The sequence below is a fragment of the Trachypithecus francoisi genome, unplaced genomic scaffold, assembly GCF_009764315.1.
Source record: "Trachypithecus francoisi isolate TF-2019V2 unplaced genomic scaffold, Tfra_2.0 Lachesis_group9, whole genome shotgun sequence".
Classification (NCBI taxonomy): Eukaryota; Metazoa; Chordata; class Mammalia; order Primates; family Cercopithecidae; genus Trachypithecus; species Trachypithecus francoisi.
Window position 1 is genome coordinate 1,834,615 of NW_022681474.1, and position 26,128 is coordinate 1,860,742.

Here is a 26,128-nt window from a genome sequence, read left to right on the forward strand (position 1 = left end):
TGTGGCTGCACGGCAGGGGCTGAGTGCTGCGGCCAGGCACAGAGCCAGCCTCAGGGCCCCAGACTTCCTGGACACAGGCTCTGGCCCACCAGCTGTCTGCTTCTGGCCCAGTGTGCTGAGGGGATGCTGCACTGACAGGTAGATTCTGCTGCCACCTTGGTGGTCCCCACCCTGGGAGGGTCAGTGTCCCTTGTGCATGCCCCTGCCCTGGTGGGGCACTCGCTGCGTGATTGCAGGGCTGCTCCCTCCGCCGTGAAGCGGGATGAGCGATCCTCTGGGGTCTCTGCTCAATTTCTTTCCACACAAGGTCAAACCACAGCTTCGACAGGGATTTCTTTGGTTGCACCAGAATTCCTCACTGGACAGAGTCGCCCTGCACAGGCACCCAGAGGGCAGGTGGGGCAGCCTAGGTGCAGGCCGTAGGAGGCACGCCGTCTGCAGGGAGGCCTCCCAGCAACGACCCAGCTGGCTGCAAGGCAGCCACCATGTGCAGGCGACTCTTAACACGCGGCTGTCCTCCTCCCCCGCCCTGCGTTGTGCCTCAGCTCCAGACTGGGGGACGGTTGGGAGGTCTGTATCTGTATCTATATCTATATCTATATCTATATCTATATTTTTGAGACAGAGTCTCGCTCTGTTGCCCAGGCTGGAGTGCAGTGGCGCAATCTCGGCTCACTGCAAACTCTGCCTCCCAGGTTCACGCCATTCTCCTGCCTCAGCCTCCCGAGTAACTGGGACTACAGGTACCCGCCACTATGCCCGGCTAATTTTTTGTATTTTGTTTTTTTTAGTAGAGACAGAGTTTCACCATGTTAGCCAGGATGGTCTCGATCTCCTGACCTTATGATCTGCCCGCTCAGCTTCCCAAAGTGCTGGGATTACAGGCGCCAGCCACCGTGCCTGGCAGGTATTTATATATTTTTTGAGGAGATGATGACCAGACTGAATAAGTCAAAGAAAATCATGTACCCTTCTTACAGAATCTGGTGTGTGTGTGTGTTAGAGGGAGAAAGGGAGAGAGAGGAGCTGAGGGGAAAAGGCTGGGTGTCCACTTTCAAGGAGGGTGGCCGGAGCTCTGAGTTACAAAGTGGCTCTCCAGCATAATGCCATTATGTACCCAGGGCCTGTGGAGTCCCATCCTGGTTCCCCAGGGCCCTGTGGGCGGCAGTGCCAGGCCGTGAATGCGAGACCAGGCCCACAGCCAGGCTGGGTGCCACTCTGGAACCCAGGGCCCTGCTGGAAAGGCTGGTGAGCGGCCCATCCTCAGGAGTGGATGCCCAGCTGTGGGGAGGTGGTGGCAGGTGCTGAAGTGGTGGTCCGTCTGCCTCAGGAGGCCACTTTCCTCTCGGCAGGGACATTCTCCTCCAACACGCAGGCAGGTTTTGTGTGCACCAAGCAGGCTGCTCTGATTGTTCTGATAAGGAGGGGATATAGAACACAAACCCAACGCAAAGGCCGCCTGACATGCCCCCATGCCAGCCCCTCCCCAATGGGTGCCCACCTCCTCCCCAGGCCTGGCAGCAGACGAGCTGGTCTTCGGCCCCCAAATACCCCTCTGCCCTCTCCTGAGGGCACCCCTCCAAGTCCCTGAGGCCAGTGGACTTGCATCTGGGTGGGCAGAGTCTAACAGGAGTGATAGGGGCTGGTGCACTATGGCCCCATTCGCGATGCTGACGCAGAGCCGGGGGCACGTTCACCTACAGGCAGGGCTGTGTTACCCGGGGCTGCTCCCGGAGGAGGAAGCCCAGGGGACTCATGATACTCTGAGTGCTTTCCCTGTGGGTCGATGGCCAGGCCACCCGGAGCCAGAGGCCTTTCCTCCTTGGTGGCTGTCTCTGTTTCCTTCTCTTGCTCTCCCTGGGTCCAGGTGACGGCCTGTGGAGCTGTGGGACACTCTTGTGCTAACACTGCTCTGCACACTGCTCTGCATGCCCTCCGAAGCCTGGAGGTGCAGATGATACCCCTCCCCCAAAACTCACTGAGGCTGGGAGGGGGAAGGGGAGGCACAGAGCCCCACCCGCCTTTGCCTTGGTGACACAAAAGGGGTGCTGGGTTCCTGGTGAAGCCTTTGCCCTGGGTCTGGGTGAAGGTCGGCTCTGACCCAGTCTCCCACCTGCCTCAGCTGCCGCCCGGGCCAGCTCCCTCACCGCCGATCTGCCACCCGATTAAGGGGGTCAGCGTCCTGCCTTGCCGCGGCAAGTTCCACCCACGGGTGTCAAACAGCTCCCTTCCTGATCCTGCATAAGCTCTGTCCCATGGAGCAGCCTCCTGCACTGCAGGCGCCGTGTCAGCCTGTGCCTTCCTGTCCTTTGGCGAGGACGTGACGAGCTCTGCTTGAAGCAGGTGGAGTGACTTGGCCGGGCCACCTGCCCTTGGGAGGTCCGCGGAGCTGTGGCTGTGTTGGCGGAGAAGGGGCCAGCCTGGAATGCAGAGTGTGTGTCCAGTGTGTGTGCACATATGTGTTAGGTATGTTTGTGTCCCTGTGTATGTGTGTTACGTGTGCCTCTCGTGTGTTATATGTGTGTTGTGTGCATGTGTTGTATGTTATGTGTGTCTCTGTGTTGTATGATGCATGTGTGTGTGTCTCTGTGTTGTGTGTACCTGTTGTGTGTGTTATATGTGTGTGCCTGTTGTGTGTGTGTTATATGGGTGTGTGTTGTGTGCATGTGTTGTATGTTATGTGTGTGTTTCTGTGTTGTATGTTGCACATGTGTGTGTGTGTGCATGTGTGTGTAGGTCTTTATGCTGCCTGCATCTGGAAGGCACCAGCTGAGCCTGGCATTGCCTGCATGAGGAGCAGTGTTTTCTTCTGCAGAGACTCAGGTCCCCTTCATGTCTCGTGACGGGGGAGCCTGTGCCACTGGCCCTGTGGCTCATGAAGGTGGTGGCTGTGCCACTGATTGGCCCCCATGGCTGCCGTGCTGGGCCCTCTGCTAAGTATCACCCGCCATGGTGCCCACTCTTTTTTTCCCCTGGGTTACCCAGTGCCAGCTGCAGCACTCCCTGAGTACCTGGCACGTCTGCACCAGGCCTTCTGCGGAGCTGGGGTCAGTAGTGGGCCAGGCAGCCGCAGCCCTGTCCTCCACATCAGCCTCCAGTGGGGAGGAAGGAGCTGGTAAGGCCCATGTGGTCTCTGGCCCAGCAGGGAAGTGCCGGTGCTCCAGCCAGGCTCGCAGGGAGGCCTCTGAGGGAGCAGCCTCTCTCTGAGCTGAGGTGGGAGGAGTGCAGTGCAGGGCTGGAAGCTGGGGAAGGGGAGCATGTTTCAGAAATGACAGACAGTTGAAGGGGCTAAAGCGGGAGGCCAGGGCCTGTGTGCACGGAGGCCCGGGAAGGAAAGGTCAGATGCTTGCCCATGTGGCCCCATCAGAGCCCCGCCCTACCGTCCGACTGGACTCCACATCTGGACATGTGCTGTAGCCCAGATCCTGGCTTTGTCTAGAGAACCCACAGGGCACCTGGTTCAGCATCCCCACCCTGGGGCCTGACTGTGGGGCTCCAATCCCCACTCAGCACCTGTTCCACTGTGTGAGCTGGAGAAAGCGAATCAACCATCCAAGCCCATGAGCTTGTCATCCTCATCCCTGCTTCACAGACGAGCAAACGGAGACACAGAGCCCACCATGGGCGCCCCATTAGATGTCAGCTGCCTTCATGGTTTAGACTTTCCTGAGTTGGGTTTACCATTTCTTAGCAAGTTATTCAAACTTAGCCGCCCCGTCTGTACATGGCTGAGCCGCTCCTCACTGGTGGCTCTCACTGCCACGTCGGCCTTCATTTCACCCCATGGTGGCCTTGTGTGCGGTGGGGTCAGGAGGCGCGTCCCCTGGCTGGCCACTCACACGCTGTCCCAGCGGGATCTTCCCTCCCTCTCCAGCCTGTGGATTGCATTTCTCTTTGATGGGACCTTCGGCCTCAGCTGGGGACCGTGTTGAACATTGGAGGGTGCCGCTGAGGGCAGTGGGTGTGGTGGCTGGGCCTGGAGGCCATCGGGGAAGATGCCCTGAAAGCCCCTGGCAGCCAGCTCCTCCTGTCCTGGTGGAGGAGGCAGTGCTGATGGGTGACAGTTGCCCATCCCTTAAGAAAAATGGGAAGGTTCCTCAGAAGCCTCATTAATATTAGAGAGCTGTAAAAGAGGATATCTTACCCTGCTCCATCCCTAGGAAGTGTGTGGGTATCAGGGGCCATTTCTGTTCTGTGGGCTATGCCCACTCATTGCAGTTCCAGGCCCTCAGTGACTTTGGTAACAGCAGTGGCTGGGGATGACCAGGCACCTGGTCAGCTTGGTCACAGCATGCAGGAGCAGGAGGAGCAGGAGGAGGAGCAGGAGGAGAAGCAGGAGGAGGAGCAGGAGGAGGAGCAGGAGGAGCAGGAGGAGGAGCAGGAGGACGAGCAGGAGGAGGAGTAGGAGGAGCAGGAGCAGGAGGAACAGGAGGAGGAGCAGGAGGACGAGGAGCAGGAAGATGAGCAGGAGGAGGTACAGGAGGGGCAGAAGGAGGAGCAGAAGGAGGAGAAGGAAGAGGAGCAGGAGGAGCAGGAGAGGAGCAGGAGGAGCAGGAGGAGGAGCAGGAGGACGAGCAGGAGGAGGAGTAGGAGGAGCAGGAGCAGGAGGAACAGGAGGAGGAGCAGGAGGACGAGGAGCAGGAAGATGAGCAGGAGGAGGTACAGGAGGGGCAGAAGGAGGAGCAGAAGGAGGAGCAGGAAGAGGAGCAGGAGGAGCAGGAGGAGGAGCAGGAGGATGAGCAGGAGGAGGTATAGGATGAGCAGAAGCAGAAGGAGGAGCAGGAGGAGGAGGAGCAGGAGCAGGAGGAGGAGCAGGAGGAGGTATAGGATGAGCAGGAGGATGAGCAGGAGGAGGTATAGGACGAGCAGGAGCAGAAGGAGGAGCAGGAGGAGGAGGAGCAGGAGCAGGAGGAGCAGGAGGAGGAGAAGAAGGAGGATCAGGAGGAGGAGCAGAAGGAGGAGCAGGAGGAGTAGGAGCAGGAGGATGAGCAGGAGGAGAAGCAGGAGGAGGAGGAGCAGGAAGAGGAGGAGGAGCAGAAGGAGGAGCAGGAGGAGGTACAGGAGGAGGTACAGGAGGAGGAGCAGCCCTGTCCCCTCCCAGAAGCTCTGTCCCCAGTGGTGGGCACATGGTCCCATCCCTCCCCAAGCCCTGTCCCCAGCATTGGGCACACGGCCCCTTCCCTTCCCCCAGCTCTGTCCCCCACGGTGGGCACACGGCTCCGTCCCCTCCCAGAAGTTCTGTCCCCAACAGTGAGCACATGGCTCCTTCTCCTACCCCCCAGCTCTGTTCCTTGCAGTGGGCATGCGGCCCCTTCCCTTCCCTGAAACTCTGTCCCCTGTAGTGGGTATGCGGCTCCTTCCCCTCCCTGCAGCGCTGTCCTCTACTTCTTCCTCACTGCTCCTTGAGGAGGGCCGGGAAAGAGCTGTGGCTCCCATGAGCTCCTCTGCCAGGGTCGCGTCCCAGTGGGGGTTCCAGGGACGGGTTCTTCACCCACGAGTGAACATCCTGGGCAACCCTGCTGCAGCCTCCTTGGGAAGTCAGGGCTGAGAGGGCCTGTGGGGTGAAGCCGGCAGCCCCTCTGGCTTCTGGGGGAGGAGGGGGCGGAATACGAAGCTGAACATTCCTGAGGATCTGTTCTGGACACCTGCAGAAAGCCCTGGAAGCCCAACCCATGGCCACACATCCTTCAGGAGCCATCCCGCCGCACCAGGTGGCTGGAGAATGAGACCCTGTGTCCGCAGCCTGAGGCTGGCCCCGCCGCAGGGCACACAGACCTGTGATCTGGGCCAGCCCATCCTGTTGGAGTCACCTCCGTATGTATCCATATGTGTGTGTACGAGTTGTGTGTGTGCTGTGTGTGAGTGTTATAAGTGTGTGTCTGTATGTGTTGTGTTGTCTGTGTCTGTGTTGTGTGTTGCGTGTGTGTGTGTGTGTATAGGGCTTTATGCTGCCTGCATCTTGAAGGCCCCTCTTGACTCCCGGCCTGGCTGGGCTGGGATCTGATGATAACACTTCCTCTTTTCTGGGCTCGGCCTTCGTTTCTGTCAGGGCTGTCCGTGGTAGCTTCTTCCAGGCAGTCCTCTGTGGTGCCCAGGCGGGGTCAGGCATCCCTCCTTCAAGCCTCCTGGTACCTCACCTCTGTCCACCGTGGCCCTGCAGAGGAGCCACACCCTGCCCCGCCGGCGCTGCCGCCTCTGCCCTGCCTCTCGCCCTGAGCGAGCACCCTCTGCCTTAGCACCTGCTCAGGGCGCGTGGATGAAAGACGAGCGATGGGCGAATACGTGCAGGAAACGCACTCCCGTCGCCGCGGAGGCATCTTCCCGCAGGCTGGTGAAGCTTCTTCTCTGTCTTGCAATTTGTAAACTCTGCTGTTCATTGACATTTGTCTGTCCTTTAAGATCGATTTAAAAGTTTCATCTAAATTCACATTCATACTTCATGCCTCAGAATAGGGACGCCTTTTGTTTCTGACTGTTAGGAACCAAAATGGTATTGGAAAAGGCATGAGCTTTGGTCGTGTTCCCTATGCTTAACTCTCACTGGTTTTAATGTGTCTCTCAAACATCTGGTCCCATGTCCTGGGTTTTAAGTTAAGGGAATAACAAAACCACTGCAGGCAGCCTCCTGTGCTCCTGTCCTCCCATGCCCCCTGAGCTCCCAACCTCCCAGGCTCCTGTCCTCCCACACTCCCATCCTCCCGTGCTTCTGTGCTGCAGTGCTCCCATCCTCATGTGCTCCCATCCTCCTGTGCTCCCATTCCCCCATGCTCCTGTCCTCCCGTGCTCCCATCCTCCCATGCTCCCTGTGCTCCTATCCTCCCGTCTTCCTGTGCTCCCATCCTCCCATGCTCTTGTCCTCTCATGCTCCTGTCCTCCTATTTAGCATCCTCCCATGCCCCCTGTGTTCCTGTCCTCCCAGGCTCCTGTCCTCCCAAACTCCTGTCCTCCCGTGCTCCCATCCTCCTGTCCTCCCATGCTCCTATCCTCCCATGCTCCCATCGTCCCATCCCCCCGTGCTCCTGTCCTCCTGGGCTCCTGTCTTCCCATGCTCCCACCCTCCCGTGCTCCCATCCTCCCATGCCCCCTGTGCTCCCATCCCCTGGGCCCCTGTCCTCCCATACTCCCATCCTCCTGTGCTCCCATCCTCCCATGCCCCCTGTGCTCCCATCCCCCGGGCTCCTGTCCTCCCATACTCCCATCCTCCTGTGCTCCCGTCCTCCCATCCCCCCGGGCTCCTGTCCTCCTGTGTTCCCGTTCTCCCGTGCTCCCCTCCTCCTGTGCTCCCTGTGCTCCCATCCCCCTGGGCTTCTGTCCTCCTGTGCTCCCATCCACCTGTGCACCCGTCCTCCTGTGCTCCCATGCACCCGTCCTCATGTGCCCCCTGTGCTCCCATCCCCCTGGGCTCCTGTCCTCCCATGCTCCCATCCTCCTGTGCCCCCTGTGCTCCTGTCCTCCTGTTCCCCCTATACTCCTGTTCCCCCGGGCTCCTGTCCTCCTGTGCTCCCATCCTCCTGTGCTCCCATCCTCCCATGCTCCTGTTCTCCCGTGATCCCTGTGCTCCCATCCCCCTGGGCTTCTGTCCTCCTGTGCTCCCATCCTCCCATGCTCCCGTCCTCCCGTGCTCCCATCCTCCTGTGCCCCCTGTGCTCCCGTCCCCCGGGCTCCTGTCCTCCTGTGCTCCCATCCTCCCATGCTCCTGTCCTCCCGTGCCTCCCATCCTGCTATTACCCCAAAAATGGGTCTTCCAGGGAGACGGAAGGTGAAGTGTGTGTCGCGAGGCTTGATGAGTTAAATACAGATGTTTACTTCAAATTTTAATGAAAGAGTGGCGGTCTGAGGAGTGGTCTCCACAGGGAAAAGCATTCCTGCTCTGCCTTTGGGCAGGCTGGTGCCGAGCCTGAGGTTTCCCGCCTGTCTCTTTCCAGTGGGGGATGCCGCTGGGACGGACCCCAGGCCTCCGCATGAGCTTGGCTATGACGGCGTCCTCTCTGGACCATGCAGAGTCTGTGAGGCCGTGCAGAAGAGGGCCCAGCACAGATCTGGCACCGAAGGGGTGAGAGCTGAGAAGCACCTATGTGGGGTGGCCCAGGGGTTCACCAGCTCATGGCTCCAGCACCGGAGTGGGTGTGTCACGAGGGTTCACAGGCTCACGACTCCAGCATCTTTAAAATGTGACGATGGTAGCAGGAAATTGAGAGTAGCATAACCCTGTGTCCAGTTGCTTTGAGATAAAAGCACTGGTTTAAGGAATGTAGACACATTATTAAAAGAAAAAACAAAACCTGGCCTAGCTGGTGTCCTGAGCATTGTTCAAACAGAAGAAGAAAGAGAAAGCGGGCAGGGTGCAAGATGGAATGTGCAGATGACTTTCCTTTCAGGCCGGGCAGGGCCGCCAGGGTCAGGCTTTGTCTGGCTGCTGAGCCAGTGTTCTGCCCAGGATGGCAGCGAGTTGGCCAGGGGCCCTCAGCCGCCCTGGCTCCTGTACGACCAGCCTCTTCTCAGGAGCTGCAGCTGGAGAAGCAACGGGGAGCCCCTGCATATCGCATCTTCAGGGGGTTTCCGTGCCGTCCTTTCCCTGGGTATTTCCCAGGTGCTTCCTCGGTGGAAAGCAGACACAGGGTCCGCAGCCCTCGGCGTAGGAACTTCTGGACAAGGTCTCCGGGCGGCAGCAAGAGCCACAGCAAGCCCACGCTCGGCTCACTGTGCAGTGCTGTCCAGGAGATGCCGGCCTGTCTGACGTGCCCTCCACCAGAGACCTCCCGGCTGGAGGGCTGCAGATTCCACCCTGCCCCATGGTGACTTTCAGAAAAGGGGAGCGGTGAGGTAGCCTTGACTGCACTGAGATGGGCCCTGAACCCTCCAGTGAGTGACCTCTGTCAGCACGGGCGGCCTGGGGCACCCACACCCCGGTATCCCTTCCCCATGTGAGTCTGAGTAGGGGGTGTCTGACTGCAGGGACAGGAAGCAGCTGTGGCCCTTCTCTTTCCCTCCCTCTGTGTGCCTCCCACACCCATATGCGCTTTGGAGGAAGGCGGCCCCGTTGCTGACTTGGAAGGCTGGTCTTGCATCCTTGTACAGCAGTGGTGAGCATCTCACTGTGGGGCAGGGCTGTGGCTTTCCACAGTTCCCCCGGGGGTGAGTAGCAGGGGAAACCCAGTGCCTTCTTTATTTAGCTCTGTTTTTGGCTTGAGTTTCCATGGAAACCATGGGTAGCTGAAGGTTTCTGAGCGATTGTTATTTTTAAGAATATGGCTCCTCTTTCTTGTCCACATTCAGATAGCAGTTTCCATGGGAACAGAATAGAAACTGCCAGGATGAGAGGGAGCCCATTTTGGCCATGTCCCTGGCTGTCTGTGGAGGGGAGGCTGGGGAGGAAGGGAGTGCAAGGGCGGGACCGTGGTCGGGGAGCCCAGGACCCTCTGGCTCCTTCCTGGACACGGTTCAGCCAGTTGGGCAGGAAGGGGCTCCAGGACGAGCCCTGATCACCGGTGATTCGCCTTCACTGTGGTGGCTTTCAGTCTTTGGGGAGGGACCGTGATGCCAGAAAGGGGTGAGAAAAGTTTCAAAGAAGGTTTATCCCAAAGTGCACTGAGTGCTGGTCCCCAGACCCTCCCATAAGGATCTGCCAGGCCCAGAGGGGCCCCAGATGCGCCGCCACTCAGAGGCGGTGTCCTCACAGGGAAAGCCAGGTGCGGGGAGCACAGAGTTCCTCTGGGCGCAGCTATCATCAACCCAGCTTGGAGGAGGTGTCCTGAGGCCCTGGAGGTTAAGCCGGTCGGGGTCTCAGTCTCACAGCTGCGGAGTGTCCCTCGGCCTCCGGTCCCCAGTGCCCAGGATCACTGTGCCTGTGCGATGCTGCAGGTGGGAGGTCCTGGGGCCCAGCACCCGGGAGAGAGGCTTCCTCATGGGCGCCTGAGGCTTTTCCAGGCACTGGGGGTAGAGCCGTGAGAGGCAGCCTGGAGAGCTCAGGGGTGGGGCCTCATGCTTCCCAGACCCCCACACCGCACACTCCTGGGTGTTTGTGCATTTAGCTCTCACATGCCCTCCTTGCTGACTTGAATTGTGCCCGCCAGCCACGCCACCCCCCGCAAGATATGCCCACCTGGTACCTGGGAATGTGACCTTATTTGGGATAAAGGTCTTTGTAGATGTAAGTAAGTTAAGGATCTTGAGGGAATATTCTCAAGATAGACCATGTCTTAAGCCATAAAACAAAACTCAATATATTTTATTTATTTATTTATTTATTTATTTATTTATTTATTTGAGATGGAGTCTCACTATATCACCCAAGCTGGAGTGCAGTGGTACGATCTTGGCTCACTGCAACCTCCGCCTCACCAGCTCATGCGATTCTCCCACCTCAGCCTCCCAAGTAGCTGGGATTACAGGTGTGGGTCACCATGCCCAGCTAATGTTTTTTGTATTTTAGTAGATACGGGTTTCACCATGCCTGCCTCGGCCTCCCACAGTGCTGGGATTACAGGTGTGATCCACCACGCCAGGCCTCAGTACATTTTAAAGACTGCTATTATGCAAAGTATCTTCTGACCAACATGGGATAGAATTAGAAATCAGCAAAAGAAGGAAATTTGGGAAATTCACAAATACATACAAATTAAACAGCACATTCCTCAATAACCAGGTATCAAATGAGTCACAAGGGAATCAAAAATGCTTTGAGATGAATGAAAAATGAAAACAAAACATACAAAAGCTTATTGGATGCAGCTAAAACAGAGCTTTGAGGGAAGTTTGTAGTTGCAAACACTTATATTAAAAAAGAAAAAAGATCTCAAATCAATAACCTAAACTTTACCTCAAGAAACTAAAAGAAAAGAAAGCAAAATGAATCCAAAGCAGACAGGTTTGAGGAAATAATAATGATTAGAATGAAAAGAAATAAAATATAGAGTATAAAACAATAGAGGAAATCAACAAAACCAAAATTTGGTTATTTTAAAAGATCAACGAAACTAACAAGCCTTTAACTAGATGGGCAAAACATACAGAAGGAGAAGGCTCAAATTAATAAAATCAGATGAAAGAGATAACATGAAAACCAACCTTATACCATCCTGGCTAACGCTACTATTTTAGTCTGTACTAAAAAATACAAAAAATTAGCCGGTGTAGTGGCGGGCGCCTGTAGTCCCAGCTATTCGGGAGGCTGAGGCAGGAGAATGGCGTAAACCCAGGAGGCGGAGCTTGCAGTGAGCCGAGATTGCGCCACTGCACTGCAGCACTTCAGCCTGGGTGACAGAGCGAGACTCTGTCTCAAAAATAAATAAATAAATAAATAAAAATAAAAAAAGAAAACCAACCTTATAGATATAAAAAGGATTATCCAGTAATCGCAGCACTTCGGGTGGCCAAGGTGCGTGGATCACCTGAAGTCAGGAGTTCGAGACCAGCCTGGCCAACATGGTGAAACCCTGCTTTTACAAAAATACAATAATTAAACAGACATGGTGGCATACACCTGTAATCCCAGCTATTTGGGAGGCTGAAGCAGGAGAATCACTTGAACCAGGAGGCAGAGGTTGCAGTGAGCTGAGACTGTGCCACTGTACTCCAGCCAGGAAAACAGAGTGAGACTCTGTCTCAAAATAAAATAAAATAAAATAGTAAAGATTATCAGAGCATACTATGAACAATTGCATGTTACTACATTTCATAACTAGATGACATGGGAAAATTTCTAGGAAGACATAAACTATGAAAACTGATTTAAGAAGAAATAGAAAATTGGCATAGGTTTATAACAAGTAAAGAGAGAGATTAATTTTTAAAACTCAATGATACAGATGCGTAATACAGAGCATGTATAAAGATCCCGCGGCACACGTCATACTCAATGGTACGGATGTGTGATAGCATGTATGAAGATCCCGCAGCATGGTACAGATGTGTGATAGAGAGCATGTGTGAAGATCCCACAGCATGGTACAGATGCATGATCGAGAACATGTATGAAGATCCTGTAGCATGTGTCATACTCGATGGTACAGATGTGTGATAGAGAGCATGTATGAAGATCCCACAGCATGCATCACACTCAACAGTACAGATGCGTGATAGAAAGCACGTATGAAGATCCTACAGCACGCATCATACTCAAGGGTACAGATGTGTGATAGAGAGCATGTATGAAGATCCCAGAGCATGTGTCACACTTGATGGTACAGATGCATGATAGAGAGCACGTATGATGATCTCACAGCACACATCATAATGGTACAGATGCATGATAGAGAGGATGTATGATGATCCGGCCGCATGCATCACACTTGATGCTACAGATGCGTGATAGCATGTATGAAGATCCTGTAACATGTGTCATACTCAGAGGGGGAGACTGAGTATTGGGGGAGACCCCCAAGGACCGGAGTGAGACATGGGAGGCACTGTGGATATAAAATGTCCAATCCCTAGGCAAAGCAGATTAGCGGTTGCTGCGTGGGGACTGAAGAAGGAAATGGGAAGTGACTGTCGCTGCGTGGGGACTGAGGAAGGGAACAGAGAGTGACTGTCCCCACATGGGGGCTGAGGAAGGGAACGGGGAGTGACTGAGGAGGGTATTTTGTATCTTCTAGGGGTGATGAAAATGTTCTAAAATTAGGCAGTGGTGATGATTTCACAACTCCATGATTATACTCAAAATCACTGAACTGTACACGTTTAAAAAGTGAATTTTATGGTACGTGAGTTATGTCTCAATAAAGCTGAAAAAAAAAAAAAAACAAAAAAAACAGGCCAGATGCTGATGCAAGAAATCAAGAAGGTGTTTACCTGGTGGGGTGGGGGTAGGGCAGGAGAGTGGGGTTTTGGAGGTGGGCAGGGACGTGGGTTTTGTGGGGGTGCCTGGTTAGGTTCTGTCTCTTGGTGTAGGTGCTGGTTACATGACGGCTTGGTTCATGAAATCCAATGAGCTGCTCACTTATGACAAATGCACATTCTATTCCAGTAAAAACTTTTAAAAGGAAATAAAAGTAAATGAGCATGGCCAGGCTCACACGGCAGCATGGGGTGGGAGTCATGGCTGCAGAGGGACACTGTGCCCCAGAAGGTGAGGTGGGAGCTGGATCGTTTCCCATCTGGATGTGGAGCTTGCAGTGAGCTTGTGTGTTGAGGGTGGGCTAGGATGGCGGGGGAGGTACCTCCAGCCAGGTTAACTTGTGCATTTCCCTCAAGGCTCGCTCAAGGTCACCTCCTCCTTCCAGCTGCATTCTGGGGGCCCCAGAGCAGCCCAGGCCCCTTCCTCAGCCCTAGGGTGCCTCAGGCTCACACATTGCATGTGTGCCCGGCCTCCTGCCTGCCCGCTCTCATGCCCATGAGCTCCTCCATGGAGGGGCAGGGTCTTGCTCAGTGCTGCGTGCTCAGCACTTAGCAGGTGCACAGATGTTTGCTGATTGACTGCATGAACACATGCTGCTGTGCATGATGGGTAATGAAGTCACAGCTGTGCATGATGGGTAATGAAGCCTCAGCTATGCATGATGGGTAATGAAGTCACAGCCCCCACACTCAGACCCTCCTCCCAGTCCCGAAGGATGGTGTCCATCCTGTGGGGCTGGTAGGCAGTGATCTTGTCCCCCGCCATCCTCTACGTTCAGTATGGAGCCCAGACAACTTTCAGGAGGAAGACAAATGCCAGGTGTTGCTCCCTGTTTGCCCCTTTGCCCCTCTCCATAGGGCAGCTGGCCGGCCTCCCTGGTCCTCGGCCAGCACAGGGCTTGTGCGCAGCCCCCAGAAGCAGGCCCAGGCCCTCTGTATCCCAGCCCGGCCTTTCCCCAGGCTCTGCATCCTGTCTCCTCTCAACCTCTCTGCCTCTGCACCTGCACTTTGTAGATGATTGAGATGTCCTCCAGGTCCTTCCCACATGTGCCATGGTGGGGTCACTGGGCGTCTCCTCTCACTTAGCAAAGATGGGCACCTCTCTGCAGCCTCCCCACCATGGGGTATGGGGAACCCCACTAGGAATTCCATGCCCTGACACTCAGAGAGTCACCTGGGACACTCACAGATCATCCCACACCCATCATTCTTACAGGTGCGGGTGGGTGAGAGGGGCGTCCAGAGGAAGCTCGTGGGGCCGGGGCCCCGTTTAGGCCAAGAGTGCCAGCACTGGCCTGGCTGCTGGTTCAGCCCTCCAGAGGCTGACCTTAGGAGGTTGACCTTGGGCAAAAGACTTCACCTTCCCACGATTTTTTTAATGCGGTGAGGCTGTGGCGAGGATTATTGTCAAACTCTGAGAACAGAGTCTGGCCTGTAGTAAAGGCTCCAGAAATATAAATGGAGGTGACTTCTGTCATCCCTCCTTTGGCCACAGGTCTCTGACAGACCAGCCTCGCACCAGGAGGGCAGTTCGGGTCAGCAGGCTGTGGTGCGCAGTGTGGGAACTTCACTCTTCCAGGGATCTGTGCCTGGGCTCCCCATTCCCTACACAGACTAAATACTGGACCTTTCATTGCTTTCAAACAGTGTTCCACGTTTTTGCTATAAAAACCCCGAAGTGCTGAAAGAATGAGGCAGGTGAGAGGTGCGTGCCCCCAGCCCACCGGCGCTGACGTGTCCCCATTTTGGGTGCTCAGCTTGATCTGAACTTCAGGGATCTGGCTTCCTTCCCGCTTAACATTTAAATACATAAGCGTCAACTGAATTTTTCAAAAGTAATGGAGCTTCTTTGATTTCCGCTTATAGGCTGGAGAAATGCAATTTCTGCTTATAGGCTGGAGAAATGCAATTTCTGCTTATAGGCTGGAGAAATGCAATTTCTGCTTATAGGCTGGCTCCCCTGGCCCCCGAGCCTCAGGGGGGCAGGCGACGCCCCGGTCCCCTGCTTAGGTGTGGCCTCGTCCTTGTCCTCTGGCCTCCACTCCTTTGCCCTGTGCCCAGCCTCCTTGGCCAAGGCTTCTGCTGTCTTGTGACCCTCATGGGTCCCCAATAGCCCACTGTCCCGCACGTCTTCCCGAGATGACCAGGGGCTGCCCCAAGCCCCAGGGGCCAACCCTGAGCCTACCTCCCTGCTAGGCCCTGGACACCCCATCTGTCCCGACCTGAGGGTGGGAGGCTGGTGCCATCCTAGGCTCTCCCTCCCCTGACTCTGAGAGAGCTGAAGTCCTGTCTCGTGGGCCACCTGCTTCCAGGGGTCCCACAGCCTCAGATTTCTTCTTCAATGATCACAGCAGATCCTCTCCTGGAGCCCTGGCCTGCAGGCCCCAGTTCCCTGGCCTGAGAGGGCTCCTGAGGCACAAACACAGCTGCCCCCACCCATGCCATGCCTGGCGGCCGCCTGGATTTTCTGCTCAAGTCCAGCTCTCTGGGTGCTCGGGGTGGGGGCTGCTCTCCACGGGTGGCACCTCCTTGTCCTCACACTCTCTCCCCTCCCTGTGCCCAACACCCACCTTAGGGCGAGGCAGGCCGGACAGTCAGCCTTTGTGGAAGTCTGCAAAGCAGCAAATAGACACTTTTCCTTTTCTCTTTCACATTTTCACTGATTTGGCAGGAAAAATGGCGTTTTGTTTTAGGAATGATGATCACCAGTTGAGCTTTTCACCGAGCAGCCAGAGGATTGAGTTCTGAGGGCCACGTCCTCTTCCTCCCTCCTGGTCAGAGCCTCGTGCCCCCAAGGCGGTCATTGCTTCCCGCGATTGCTTTATTTTTCTTTTAATTTTTCAAAGTCTTCCTGGCTTTCTCCCTGCTTATTCAATATTATTTTATAATCATGCTGTCATATCAAACAAAAACTTGCATGGATTTTTATTCGAATAGGGTGAACCTAGATGTAATTTTGGAATTGTTTTATGATTTTCTTTTCCTTAAAAACATAATGCATTATTTTCCAGTTGTTGCTGTAACAAATTACCACAAATAGCTCACACTATTTTGAAGTTCAGGAGGGAGGAGGTTGGGGCAGGGCTGGCTTCTCGTGAGGCTCTGGGGGAGATCCGCCTCCGGCCTTTCCAGCTCCTCTTGGCAGCCTGCGTCCTCGGGCTTCTCAAAGCCAGCAGTGCTGCCTCTTTGAATCTCTCTCATCTTGGCCTCGGTCGCTGTGTTCTGACCCTGAGCCTCTGGCCTCCCTCTTCTAGGGCCCCTTGTGATGACACTAAGTCCACCAGCTAAGTCTCAAGATCCCTCTCACTTATCACACTTGTGAGCCGCTTTTCCCATGACAGGCGGCCTGCACAGGGACCCTGAGTTCGATGACGCAGACACAGTCGGGACTGACATCATTCAGCTGACTCTGCATGTCACACCTGTTATTATCTTTCTTTATATGTCCCCATACAGTCTTGTAATTTTCTGCAAGTAACTCTTTCCATTGTATGGCAACAATCCTGCCAAACATGTAGGTTTTCTGCCTCTATAATGAAAGGTATTAGGATTTTTTTCCCTCTACTGATTATTGCTACCATATAGAAAAACTACTGATTTATTTACATGATCATGTTTTCAACAACCTGACACAGAAGTCTTTTATGAATTCTCATAGATTTTCCTCTTATTTTCTGGAATTTCCTTGGTATCGAGTAATTACATCAACAAAACATGATAGCTAGAGCATCCATGCCATAATGAGAATCTAGCATCTAGAGCCTCCCATGACATAATCAGAGTCCAGCATCTAGAGCATCCATGCCTTAATTAGTCTACAGTCTAGAGCCTCCATTGCCATAATTAGCATCCAATATCCAGAGCTTCCACGCCATAATTAGAGTCCACAATCTAGAGCCTCCAATCTAGAGCCTTAATTAGAGTCCAGCATCTCCACTGCTTTCTGCATTCCTAGAGGTTCTACAGAGTCCATGCACAACGGTGGAAGAGCGGTTCTGTTTCAGGTTTTAATTGCCACACTTTAAAATTTCCTTTAAAGAGTTTCTTCCATACGAATTGTGCCTGAACGGGTGGAGGTAGGTGGCAGGCAGCAGTTCTCTGAGGACTGGGGTCGGGGAGGGTCTGAGCCACTTCTCTGAGCTCCCACAATCCCTAGCTCCCTCCTGGTTTCCATCTTCACTGGGGGACTGGCATCTCTGAGTCGTTGGGGTGCAGGCACCCTGCTCTCTCGTGTTCTCAGAACTTTTCTCCCTGGACCCCTCTGTCCCTTGGCCTATGTCCTGTCCCCGGCAGAGGCTGCCCGTGGTCCAGGAAGACAGAGGGGCACCGTCTTCCTTCACAGAGATATTTCCTTCAAAGTAGAGCCAGGCAGTGTGATCGTCATAACTGAGTCTCCAGGCTATGGAACATAAAATATTTATATCTATATCAGGGAAGACAGATTAATCCAATAATGAAAACAGTCTGGAGACTGCACCAGCTCTTCTGTTTATGAGGGCTTCCTTTTGGGGAGCACCCGTGTGGGATCCGGGGCTCGCCTCTGCAGCCTCTTTGCAGGGAGCTGTCCTCGACTTTCCTCCCTGTCACCCTTGACGTGCTGCGGGTGGACAGCCCAGGCCATCTGACAGGTGTTCGGGGGACGAGTGCTCTGGGTGGGCAGCCCCTCAGGACTGACAGCCTGGCTTGGTCCCCTCCAGAGGTCACTCCCAGCCACCTTTTCTGCTCCTCCTGCCTCACTGTGAGCCCCCTGCTGGTATCGCCGTGGATGGGAGGCTGAGCTGGTGCTTCTTTGCCTCTATCCTAGAGAGCCAGGGCCAGGGAAAGCACGCAGAGGCAGCTCAAATCCTATTGGGGAGCTTCTCGAGGAAGGAGACTTCACATCAGACTCACCACAGAAAGCAACCTGCAGAAAATGTCAGCAGCAACTTCTTTCCTCCCACATGACTCCCTTCCTGGCTCCTTCTCTGGGCATCTGGCTGACCACTCATCTGCCCCTTCTTCTACCAGTGCTTTGGGAAAAACCGTACGTGGGCATGTTTGGATTTGGCCCCCACCCCATATGAACCTCTCACCGTCTCCTGTTTTCCCTCCAGCATGGTCCCAACCCCCCACATGCCTGTAATTTCCTTAGAAACTGGGAACAGAAACAAGCCATTTTCTTTTTTCTTTTTTCTTTCAGACGGAGTCTCACTCTGTCGCCCAGGCTGGAGTGCAGTGGCATGATCTCGGCTCACTGTAAGCTCTTCCTTCCAGGTTCACACCATCCTCCTGCCTCAGTCTCCCAAGTAGCTGGGACTACAGGCACTCGCCACCACGCCCGGCTAACTTTTTTTTGTATTTTTAGTAGAGACGGGGTTTCACCGTGTTAGCCAGGATGGTCTCGGTCTCCTGACCTCGTGATCCACCAGCCTCAGCCTCCCAAAGTGCTGGGACTACAGGCGTGAGTCACTGTGCCCGGCTGAAACAAGCTATTTTCTAAAGATGTGTTGGTTCTCTTAGCCAATCAGCCCTGGGACTCCTGATCAAATAGCTGTGTGTATCTGTATCTGAGCATGTTCGTCTCTGCATTCCTGTCTGCAGTGGTCATCTCAGTACCCATCATTCATGGTGTGTAACCAATCACTCCAACACATAGGTTTAACACTGAAGTAAAGCAGCAGGCAGGTTTTTTCTTACAATTATGTCATCAGCAGTTTGGGCTGGGCTCAGTTGGGTGGTTCTTCTGCTGGTCTCATCTGGGGTCACTTTCTGACTGCATTCATCTGGCAGCTTGATGGGCAGTTGGTGCTGGACATGGGCTGTGTGGCCTCTTCCATCTGGAGCTGTGGTCCACAGGAAGCAGAGTGGATCTTTCAGACTTTTGAGATCATGTCTTGTGTGTGCATGCCTGAGTGTGAGTGCATATGTGTGCATGTGCATGTGTGCATGTGCCTGGGTGTGAGTGCATGTGTGTGCAGGCGTGTGTGTGGCTGGCTGTCAGTGCATGTGTGTACATGTGCATGTGTGCATGTGCCTGGGTGTGAGTGCATGTGTGTGCATGTGCATGTTTGCATGTATCTGGGTGTAAGTGTATGTATGTTCATGTGTGTGTGCACCTGTCTGTGGTGAATGTATGTGCATACGTGCATTTCTGCATGCCTGAGTGTCAGTGCATGTGTGTGCATGTACATGTGTGCATTTGCCTGGGTGTGAGTGCATGTATGTTCATGTGTGTGTGTGCCTGGGTGTGAGTGCATGTGCATGCGTGTGTGTGCCTGAGTGTGAATGCATGTGTGTGCATGTGTGTGCATGCCTGGGTGTCAGTGTGTGTGTATGTGTGCCTGGGTGTGAGTGCATGTGTATGTATGCCTGGGTGTGAGTGCATGTGCATGCGTGTGTGTGCCTGAGTGTGAATGCATGTGTGTGCATGTGTGCATGTGTATGTGTGCCTGGGTGTGAGTGCATGTATGTGCATGTGTGCATGTGTGTGTGCACCTGGGTGTAAGTGCATGTGTGTATGTGTGTGCATGCATGGGTGTGAGTCCATGTGTGCATGTGTGTATGCCTGGGTGTGAGTGCATGTGTGTGTGTGTGTGCACGCCTGGGTGTGAGTGCATGTGTGCATATGTGTGTGTGTGCCTGGGTGTGAGTGTATGTGTGCATGTGTGCATGCATGGGTGTGAGTGCATGTGTGCATGTGTGTGCATGCCTGGGTGTGAGTTCATGTGTGCATGTGTGTGCATGCATGGATGTGAGTGCATGTGTATGTATGCCTGGGTGTGAGTGCATGTGTGCATGTGTGTGTATGCCTGGGTGTGAGTGCATGTGTGCATGTGTGTGTATGCCTGGGTGTGAGTGCATGTGTGCATGTGTGTGTGTGTGCACCTGGGTGTGAGTGCACGTGTGCATGTGTGTGCATCCATGGGTGTGAGTGCATGCATGTGGACACGTGCCTGTACATCTATCTCATCAAGCGTGGGGAGAATCATGGAATTAGTTTGTAAAGAGTTTCAGGAGAGTCCCGGTCTCATGGATGCTGTCCTGGTTGGCATGAGCATCATGATCCCCTCCAAATGTCCCCAGGACAGGCTCTGCTGGAGTCTTGGCCTGGGTGAGGGGCTCTTCTCTCTGAGGACATCATGGGCGGCAGGCACCTCAGGCCCACTCACAGGAGTGGGAAAATGTGGGCTGGATGAGTTTTGCTCCGGTTCCGGGGCTTGGTACCTGGTTTACTAAGCAAATCAATGAGCAGTCCTGCTCCTCGGATGATCCTTTTCATCTTTTATTCCCAGATTTCCCAGGTGTCTGATGTGTGCCAGTTTCCAGGCTGAAGATGAATACGAGTGGGCCCGCTTAGTCTGAAAACTCAGTCGCTGTTTTAAAAGGGACTTCAGAAACTTCAGACCTTCTGGGCCTCACACGTGGGTCATGTGATCCTTTCCACTCGCTCTACTTAGGAAGCCCCAAACTCTCTAAGGAGCAGGCTGTGTCTGTTCTCCTAAGGAGCTCCTAGGCACCCTGCTGTCCTCGTTGGCAGAACAGCCCGGCCCGGTGGATGGTATTGTCCCGCTTTCCAGAGGAGAAAGCAGAGGGTTTGGGGAGTCTGCTCTAAGTTACACAGAGCTGCTGCAAGATTTAGGATTAGAACTCGGTGTCTGGAACAGCTGCTGACCTCAGAAGTTAGGTTCCAACACAATTTCCACAAACTCTGTGTCTCTGAAACCCCACATGGGTAATGCTTCCAAGGGGTTTTCAGCATCCAGCCAGAGTCGTTGATTGTGCTGAGTGGGAAAAAGGGTCAAAATAAATGTGTGCTACCATCGTGCTCCTGCGTGTCATCGATCAATGGCTTAGATTTTTGGGGAGTAGAATGTGCTGTCTACACTGGTGCTGCTGCCGGTCGGGGAGCTCAGGCACTGGGTGGCCCTCAGGGGAGCAGCCCTTGTTTTCTCGTGGGGTCCACTGTGAGATCTGCTTTACCTGGGTCCTTCCTGTCAGTGCCTGCTGACCTCAGCCACCCTGTCCCGGTCTCTCCTGATGGTCCCTTCCCTGCAAGCTTGCCAGCTCCTCCTCTCAATCTCACTGTCCACATCTTAGGGCAATGACGTCAAAGTGATCTCCAGGGCTCGGGAACACGCCAGTGAATTTCTTGCAGGCTTCTGTAAACTGGGCCACATGGGTGCAGTCAGGGTGGGGGGTATGGCTTTCTATGGAAGTTAAAGCCTTTGCATTTTCATGCTGATGCAAATGTAAACACACGCGCACACCTGCACACATGCACCACACACGTGTGTATGTACCCACCACATACATACACGTGCACACACTCCCAGCACATAGAAACTGCCTTGCAGGCGAGCTTGGTGCCTGCTGAGCTTGGTCTCTTCTCAGGACTGTAAGCCTTTGCCCATGACACGGCACACACCAGACACGTCCAGTTGCTCGTCCAGGCAGGGCCCTGCCTCGCACTGCCGAAGGTGCTCCCAGGAGGAGGGTGCAGTGATGCCAAGGGGGGAAGTGATGGGACTGAGTCCCGGAATGGTGATTTGGTGTCAGCAAAACCATATCATCTGCCACATTGAATTTATATTTTTAATTTGAGTTTTGTTGCTGTTATAGTTGTGTTTTGTTGTTAAAGCCGTATAAAAGCAAAAAGTAAGAGGAGTTTATGTCTAGTTGAATGTTTGTACCTATTGAAACAAGATTATAACAAAACAATTCTCAGTCCATGCTGGGGGCGAGAAGCTGTGTTTCCACGCTCTTCTATTACCTGTATTTTAAGGTGCCCTTCAAGGGCCCAGGCCTTAAGCCATGGTTGGCAAATGCCCTAGGCCTGACCTAGCCCCTGGCTGTTCTGTCAATCAGGTTTTCCTGGGATTCAGCCATGTCATCCCAGTGTTTCCTGCACCAGCTTTCATGCTATGGTGGTGGGCGAGCTCCTGCAACTCAGGCTGTGGGGCCCACAAAACCTGCAATTGTTTCTGGCTCTTAGAAAGGCATCTGTGAAACCCCAACCTTAAACGACAGGTTTTCTAAAGCTGGCTGGACCTCAGAATCAACCAGGGAAATTCAACACAAAACAAAAATAGAAGGCCAGGCCCCAGGTCCCGCTCTGGATGCCACTTTGGAATCAGCAGGTGACTGTGAGTGCTGAGTCCTCTGCATGCTCCCACGTGATCCCAGGACTGTCATGACTGCCCTGGTCCCTCAGAAGACCTGGAGGCAACGCCCCAGCCTGTGGCAGGCCCAGGAGAGAGCGTCAGCCACTACCCAGACCAAGGATGGGGCCACCCGGACCCTCGTCACTGCACCATGAGCACAGGCTGGAGGCCCATCTCTGACCCCACATCTGGTGGTCTTTCTGCCTCTGGGATAACGAGCCCGTCTTAAGAGGCTAAGTTTCCCTCTGTGTGGTTTGTCTGAATTTCATATTCATTGCTTTACTCCCCTAACACATTTATATAATCGGCCACTCCCCAAATCACAAGGAAATTTATTTAAAACATTTTCTCCAATTTAAATGGCAATTAAATTAGACCTTGTGGAGACACCTGGGAATGAAGATAAATATTTTATTTGCTTTTTCTTACATAGAAGAACGATGCATCCCAAGAATGCAAACGATGTTTATTTCACAGAGCGAGTAGGATTGTCTGTGGATAGCAGGTGCATCTACTTACCTTGTGGCTGAAAACAAGGTGGTGGCCAGGCACCTGGCATGGCCTGCTCTACAGAGTGGCCTCTCTGGACACTCTCATGCCTACATTCGGACAGCCCAGGTAGTAGGCAGGGCAGCTCTCTGGGGCCATCACAGACCGTTCCACTGACGTCAATCAGCCTGAGAGCTGGAGGATGCTGACAGCGGCAGAAGGAGGCGGGAAAGAGGCCAGGGCAGTGGGATGGGAGCAAGGAGAGCTCAGGAGAGGCCCCCAGGAGGGATCGCTGCAGCTCAGGAGAGCAATGGCCTGGGCTCTTCCTATGGAAACTAGAGCCACCATCCAGATGAATGTGTTTGCTGTCAGAGCAGAATCCTATGCACTCCCTCAAATAAACATTTTTTTTTCATTCTTGGAATGCTTCATTTTTCTATGTAAGAGCAGAATTATTTATTGTGGCCATCGAAGGAGAGGGCATTTCTGTGAGAAGTACTAGTAACTGGATTCTGGTATGGTTATTCCTCACTTGATAACAAGAGGTTCCCACAGAGGGCAGCTGCTGACAGCCAGGCTGGGCTCAAGGTGAGCGAGAAGAGGGTGCGCACGGATCAGGGCAGGGGAATGCACCAGCCTCCCACCAGGGGCTTCCTCGGAACCAGGGGCTGTGATGAGCCCACTGGGGCCAGGCTTTTGCCCCAGGATGACTCACTGTGGGCTGCTAACAGTCTGTACACTTGGCTCACAGGACACGTGACCTGTTTGTGGACAAGCAGCACATCAGCTTTCTTTGGATTAAGGCAAATGCATTCACATTGGAGCCCAGAACCTTCCCAACTCCCCACTCTGACAAAGGGCCCTCTGGGAAGGATCCCTGGAAGGGGTCTGGCAGCCCCAGCTGTGGGGTCTGGTGAGCATCCTGTCCAAGTAGGAGAGAGGTCGTTTCTGTCTGGAAAGAGATATATCTATTTTAAATTTCAACTTCTATTTCAGATTCCGGGGGTACATGTGCAGGTTTGCTACATTACTATATTGTGTGATGCTGAGGTTTGGGGTACAAGGGATCCTATCACCCAGGTAGTGAGCACAGTACCCAACAGGCAGCTTTGCAGCCCTCTCCTCCCCTTTCGGATTCCCTAGTGTCTGCTGTTCCCTTTTTTATGTTCGTGAGTACCCAGTGTTTAGCTCCTACTTATAAATGAGAACACCTGGTATTTGGATTTCAGTTTCTGAGTTAAATTGCTTAGGATGGTGGCCTCCAGTTGCAAAGGACATGCTTTTATTCTTTTTTTATGGCTGTGCAGTACTCCATGGTGTATACGTACCACGTTTTCTTTATCCAGTCCACCGTGGATTGGCACTGAGGTGGCTTTCCTGTCTTTGCAATTGGAAATAGTGCTTCCATGAACATACAGGTGCAGGTGTCTTTTTGGGCAAAAGATTTATTTTCCTTTGGGCACATACCCAGTAGTAGAATTGCTGGGTTGAATGGTCATTTTTAAAGTTCTTTGAGGAATCTCTAAACTGCTTTCCAAGGTGGCTGAACTAATTTACATTCCCAGCAACAGTGCATAAGCATTCCCTTGAAAAGAGGTGTTCGTTTGGAAAGGAGTTTGTTTTGAAAGAAACAAGCAATAAAACTGCCCATGGATGTGTCTGGTGAACCATGTAGGGGGTCTTCTTGGCATTTTCCTTGGAGCAAGAGAGCTGAGCCACCGTTCCAACCAAAAGACCACCACACAGGTGTCAGGCTCGGCTGGGAAGGCCGTGTTGTGTCCACCATCAGCATCTTTGAAAATGGTGTCTCCACATCACTGGCTGCAGAGTGGACCTTCTGCCCAGTGAGCGCCGGGCGTAGCACCCCTCAGTGGCCTCTGACTGCCTCTTGGAGGACTTTGTAGAACACTTGGCCTGGGGCGTGTGATGGAAGGACAGGTTTGTAAGCCCACTCTGTCCTTCAGGTGGCTCTGGGGAGGCTGGACTAGGGCGTGTGACAGAAGGACAGCTTTGTCCACAGCCCGTTCTGTCCTTTGGGTGGCTCTGGAGAGGCTGGACCTGAGAGTGAGGTTGGCATTGGCACCTGAGGCGATGGCTGTATTCTTGTGTGGGGGTGACCAGGCACTTGGAGATGCTCTGCTGTCTTCCAGAATAAGCCTATCTGCTGTCTAGGAGATGGACAATCAAAATTAAGCTTATTAATCAGTTCTATATCAATTCTGAACATTAAGGGGGAAAATGAAACAGTCCAGCTTCAGCTCTATGACAGAACTGCTTTAAAAAAGTAGGACCAGAAGTTTCTGAGGACAGAATTCTAGAGGAGTTGGCTGCAGGCATGAGCACCTTCTCAGGAGCCACTGGTGCTGAATCATGGCTGTGGAATCCACAGGGGCACCCGCAACAAAGGAGGAATATGTTCTTGGGGACAAGAAGCCATAGCCCAGAAGATGGTGGGTGGAGAAAGCCCACCCAGCCCTTCCCCAGCAGGGGCGAGAATGGTCCCCAGAGAGGGCCTGGAAGGAGAGGGCCACAAGGACTCAGCAGGGAGGTGCAGCTCGATGGGGCGACAGGTGTGAGACGGGAGAAGTGGGAGCCCCACAGGAGCCCGAGATCATGGTGTCAGGCCAAGCAGCCACAGGCCCAAGCCACCCAGGGAAGATGGTCCCGAAGAAGGATGGCTGGAGCCTAGCCACAGACAGGATGCGGGAGGGCAGTGTGGGCCGCAACCGTGTGGGTGGAGCAGATGCTGCTTCTCCCAGTAGGAACACGGAAAATGCAACGGGAAACTTTAGGAAAAATGGACAAAGGACTTAGAAATTCATGGCTAAGGGACCACCCACCAGGTGACATGGCTTTGCGTTCCAGGCTGGGTGGAAGAAAAGAGAAGCCAGTGGGCTGGATGCCAGGACCACGTGCGTTCTGTGCTGCAGGGAGGGCCTGAGCCCACATGTGTCCATGGAGAGGAAGGCATTGTCCTCGGGCCCCTGGCTGCACACAGATGAAGTGTTTACATGACAGACAGTATGGTCTCAAGGTCCAGTGTCAGAGGTCACACGACGGGGACGTCTCAGGCACGGGCACGCGGTGGCAGCTCCGCACGCATTTGCTGAGTGCAGACCATGCTGCTGTTTCAAGCCAAGGTGGGGCTGGCAGAGGCGGACGGGACAGGAGTGGGTAGGGGAGGGCAGGCTGCCAGCACTTCCCCCCAATGCAGCCAGAAGCCAAGAGATTCCACATCTGATGCAATTAGAGAGAGGAAGGGAGGGAGGGAGGGAAGGAGAGAGAGAGAGAGAGAGAGAGAGAGAGAGAGAGAGAGAGAGAGTGAGTTCAGGATATTATTTAAAGATTCTGAGGCAGTCAGTGAAATAACTAAACTAAAACTATCAAAAACTGGGAAGAAAGGGAGGGGGCGGGCCCTAGTGTGAGTGATCTGCAGCCTCGCTTTTCTTACCTAGAGAGAGACAACATCTCCGGTGGATGAAGAAAAAGAAGGAATAAGTGCGTTGTTAGAATTCAGGGAAGAATCCTGAGAACCCGGCTCGCGCAAGACCTGGGGGAGTGGCCGCCTCTGTGCGTGGGCGGCTGGAGCCGGGAACCACCGCCCCGTCTCACCAGCTCGCTGCTGTTTATTGAATGTTTTCCGGCAAACCAAAGTGCCACTT

The 26,128-nt window shown here is 53.8% G+C and overlaps 2 long non-coding RNA genes across 2 annotated transcripts; both read left to right on the forward strand.

Moving 5' to 3' along the window:
- Positions 1-5,662: 5,662 nt before the first annotated feature.
- LOC117082662 lies at positions 5,663-8,286 on the forward strand. Its single transcript, XR_004436724.1, has 2 exons — positions 5,663-5,814; positions 7,926-8,286. It is a non-coding gene; the product is annotated as an uncharacterized LOC117082662 (long non-coding RNA).
- Positions 8,287-13,539: 5,253 nt separating this feature from the next.
- On the forward strand, positions 13,540-20,606 carry LOC117082637. The gene is made up of 3 exons (XR_004436717.1): positions 13,540-13,657; positions 17,642-17,860; positions 20,109-20,606. It is a non-coding gene; the product is annotated as an uncharacterized LOC117082637 (long non-coding RNA).
- The last annotated feature ends 5,522 nt before the right edge of the window (positions 20,607-26,128 follow it).